This window comes from Alosa pseudoharengus, unplaced genomic scaffold (genome assembly GCF_046254945.1).
Source record: "Alosa pseudoharengus isolate Yale_2024_CS ecotype anadromous, Long Island Sound unplaced genomic scaffold, YU_APseudo_1.1 YU_APseudo_1.1_scf_27, whole genome shotgun sequence".
Taxonomy (NCBI): domain Eukaryota; kingdom Metazoa; phylum Chordata; class Actinopteri; order Clupeiformes; family Clupeidae; genus Alosa; species Alosa pseudoharengus.
In genome coordinates, this window is record NW_027468704.1 from 1,774,275 (window position 1) to 1,778,656 (window position 4,382).

General features: G+C 43.2%; 1 long non-coding RNA gene across 1 annotated transcript; it reads right to left on the reverse strand.

Annotated features, from left to right (window-relative positions):
- Positions 1-477: 477 nt before the first annotated feature.
- On the reverse strand, positions 478-1,971 carry LOC143099289 (uncharacterized). Its single transcript, XR_012981470.1, has 5 exons — positions 1,945-1,971; positions 1,393-1,511; positions 1,143-1,281; positions 845-899; positions 478-736 (listed from the first exon to the last, which is right to left on the reverse strand). It is a non-coding gene; the product is annotated as an uncharacterized LOC143099289 (long non-coding RNA).
- Positions 1,972-4,382: the final 2,411 nt, after the last annotated feature.

Here is a 4,382-nt window from a genome sequence, read left to right on the forward strand (position 1 = left end):
GGGCCTCTGGGCCTGTACTAGCCCACGCACTATAAAACTGATCTGACTGAGTGTTGGCTGAGTGTCGGCTGGGCCTCTGGGCCTGTACTGGCCCACGCACTATAAAACTGATCTGACTGAGTGTTGGCTGAATGTCGGCTGGGTCCCCGGGCCACATGTGGCCCATTAACTACCAAAAGTACTTGAAAATAAACACAAATCCAGAACTAGTAATTAAAAGCACAAGCTACTTTTATTAACAAGTTTGACAAACACAACCTTGCAAATAAAACAAACATTTAAAAGTTATACAAGCTTTTACATATATACACTTTAGAAATTAAACAAGTTAAAATATACAATCTACTTTTATCTACAACAATCAACATCTTTCATATACAAAAACACAAACAATTAAACATTTTAAAACTGTATAATGATTCAAAGAAATAAATTATTCTAAATTAACATTAAACATTTACAGAAATATTCTCTCTCTCCCTCACTCACTCACTCTAAAAGAGTAATTCCATTGTCAGTAGTTGTGGGTTGTGAGTTAAGTGTTGTGCTAGTGCTTTAAATTCTGTATTTTTGTACCATGTACCATGACCTACCCAGCTACATACATGCACACATACTCACTCTCAAAGTATTTTTCAACAGCAGCAACCTTTGCCACCTGCCTTCTCTTTCTGTTGCCGCTTCATTGTTGCCCCCACCAGTTTCAGCAGCACTACCAGCCGGGGGTGTCTCCAAACTGCATTTAGGTATAAAAGAATATTAGAAGATCATTATGAGGTCTAAAGCAAGATTTCAACATGTCATCTGTCAGAGAAGTTCTGTTTGTCCCCTCAAATATACTTACAGATAGCCACCTCAGCTCTCTGTGGGGGTTGATCAAAGAGTTCTTTCCATCCATCCTTCAATTTGAGATGCATGGACAGCATGTCATTTCAAAAGAAAAGAAAAAAATCATTAAACTATTTATCCTTTACTGTCTGACAAAATATTACTAAAGCCCAGTCTTGCCACTCTGCAGCTGTCTTGGTAACACCTCCCTGGTAGTTATTTTGGGCAATATTGACATTGTGTGATTGTTAAATGCTGATATATTACCAATGACAATCACCAAGAGCAAGACATATTTGTCAACACATACAGACCTGAAGCACAAAGGCTTGTGGACTTCCTTCACAAGAGCCTTGTGGGTGCTCCAGTTGGTTGGCCATGTTTTCAACAGCGCATGTTTCCTGCCCACTCCTGTTCTTTGCTGACATAATGGATGAGGCAAACCAAAAGCATCTAAAAATGACACATCACAAAACACAGGCCTAGATGAAAGCTGATTCCTATGATTTGGCTCATCTAAACAAAAACATATTACTTAATCTATTAAATCAATGTACAACTTACCAAGAGCTCTTCAGGTCTCCTGTTTTTCCAACACAAGAAATGGTTCACACATGTATACACGGGTAGCCTTCTTCATCCAAAGGAGTGCAGGCAGGTCTCTGGTCAGTGTGGCCTGGATTCTGAGGTGTACATTTAAAAAAAGTCACAGTAACGTTAGGTTAATGGAAGTATATGTGTTCAAAATGATTACATGATCATAAACAACCCCTCAGTACAAAATACAGAACGACCTTAAAATACAGATTTTGATGAGCTTTACATGACCAGGACAGGACCCACCCTGCTACCATCTCTCTCTCTCTCTCTCTCTCTCTCTCTCTCTCTCTCTCTCTCTCTCTCTCTCTCACACACACTCTCTTAAGGCATACAGTCTCAGTCCTGCCTGATAGTACCTGAAGTTGGATAGATAACGATGAAATGCCCAATTACGAATCGCTATATTCTAAGTCATGCAATACTGGTTAACTGTTAAGCTTTGTCTGCAATAATAAGCCTACGTACATTCATAATGATTTACACGCAATAACAGGTAAAGGTAAAGTTGCATGTTACCACAGGCAGTGTCCAAAACGAGAAAGTTTCGCGCCGTCCTGCTGGTTTCAAACTGAACAGTTGCTCTGCTCGTGGCTCTTCCACATGTAATGGGCCGACAGTCACTTTACAGAATTGGGCCATCTACGTTTAGCGTCCGGCTGTCGCTAAATGTTTCATTTTTGCCGCCAACAGCCGCGATACTGATCATTGTTCGTTCCTGAAGTATCGGGCCACACACTGTATGAAATCCGTCTGCCGAGATTGATTCGAAAACTGGCAGTAGCTCACCAAACCCCAATCGGGCCAAATAAGACACTCAGTAATCAGCCCAACTACTGCGTGTCAGTGTCGGCCCATTCAAGGGGACAGTGCCTCAGCCGACCTGAAACTCCGCCGACAGTGGCAGCACTCAGCCAGGATCGGGCCGACTGTGTTTACTGTGCTTCAGCCGACTCGGACCTCAGCCGACACTGCCAGCACTCAGCCAGAATCGGGCCGACTATGCTTGCTATCTGGGTAGCTACCCGTGCATGGATACGGAACATCGAAAATTGGCACCTGAAAGCAACAGGCAGGTGCAAAGTAAAGTGATTATAAAGGCTGATGCAGACTGGTGATTGGTCGGAAGTAATGAATGAATGAGTGACGCATGCATTGAGTCTTCCTGACAGAATTTAAAGGGACACCAGGCAAGCCTGATGCTTGTTCTCTACGAAAACTCCCCCTCGCTCGGTCTGAAGTTCTTTTCCTTTTCTTTGCATCTTCCGTCAAGGGTTTTCGCTGCTTCTTTGCTGGCTCTGCCATTATACACACGTTTGCAATAATCGCTAGCATTTCGTTAGCCTCCCTCTGTGCTGTGGATGCAGGATGGAAACTGAAACTGCTTCGGTCGCCGGGTACGATACACTGAACTTGCAAGCGGGATATTCTTCTTACAGGCAGTAGGGGCGGGCGAGAGAGTCTTCATTCGCCCTGTAATGAGTCATTTAACCATATACTGACTTACGAAGATGAGTAATTAACACAAAAACGTTGCCTGGTGTCCCTTTAACGCTAACGCTTCTATTTCTGTCTTACCTGACTTCGCCCCGGCGGTGGCTAAGAGACGGGCCGCATTTGCTGCAGTGAAAAAAGTGCTCCATGCCTGCCCAAATGTCAAGTTTGGTCTACGCTTCCCGGCTACATCAGCGGTTCAGAGCGTAATGTACGTCAGAGTGGTTTTCAATGTGTTTGACCAATGATTTTGTTGTAAAGTGAAAGGGCTTAGCTACAAGACAAGCCCTGATTGGCCCATTACTGTCCAATAAGGCGGTTTTAAATGACGATTGCCTGGGGGGGGCGACTCAATTACGAAAGTCTGTTACAGTAAGGGTGCATTCAGAGCACCTCGGAATGACAAGGACCGCCCCCATGGCTACTTTGTTTTTCCGACAGCAAGTGTTCATGTGCTTTGCCATCGAATGTGTGACAAACACGGATGCCACAACAAAGGGTAAAACATACACTCACTAATCCTAAACAAACAACTGTATTTCCTTAAAATATAGAGTAAGATGCTCGTGAAAGAAAGATATGCAGCCTTTCAAGTGATAAAAAGGGCAAATTTCCAAGTTCACATTAAAGGGGTCATAGAATGATTATATAGGGTATTTGGTGCTGGTCCTTAAGGTCTCTGAATAGGGTGTGTAACATTGGTTGGGCTGAAAATGGCATATGTGCTGTTCTATGTGCCCTAAAGCAAGCCTGGTTGAAAGCCCTGGAATGCAACGAGAGGTTTTCTTCCTTGTATGGTATGCTCATGAATATTTAGATGAACTGCGTGCTGATTGGTTGGTTTACAACAAGCGAAGCTCCCGAGCAAAGACGCAAACATGGCCGACCAACAGCACTCACTGAAACAGCCAAGGTGGAAATACTATGGAGACATAGGTGTTGAACAGCATATTTGACCCTGAATCAGAGGAAGAATCTGAAATAGAGGAGCAACCAGTCGCCCATAGATTGGAAATGACTACTTCAGAGTGGTAAGTTTTGTCATTTACTTTTTGCCACACGTAGCCCAGTTAGCTAGCTGTAATACTAGTGCACGTTAGTGTCGTAGACTAAGCTAAACATTAGGTTCATTTTTAGCATTGTAAGCAACAGAAGTTATTTATTTGCACACAAACAAATGTTTTACAACTTGTACCCTTGTGCAATTTTTGTCGAGATGTCCAGTTAGAAGCTAGCTGAAAACTTCGTAGCCAGTCGTGGGCAGTTCAGGCTATGCTGTAGTGAAAGGAGTGCTGCTTGCAAGGAAAGTAGCTGCTACTCGTTTTAGTCAGTAAATATATTCTCCTGCTGAATAGGTAATCTGATTAGGAGTTGCATACTTGTACTGCTAGTGGTAATATGCGATCTTACAACAGGACGTCCAGTTAGCTGAGCAGGAGCTCTGTGCAGCTCGTAGGCTATAT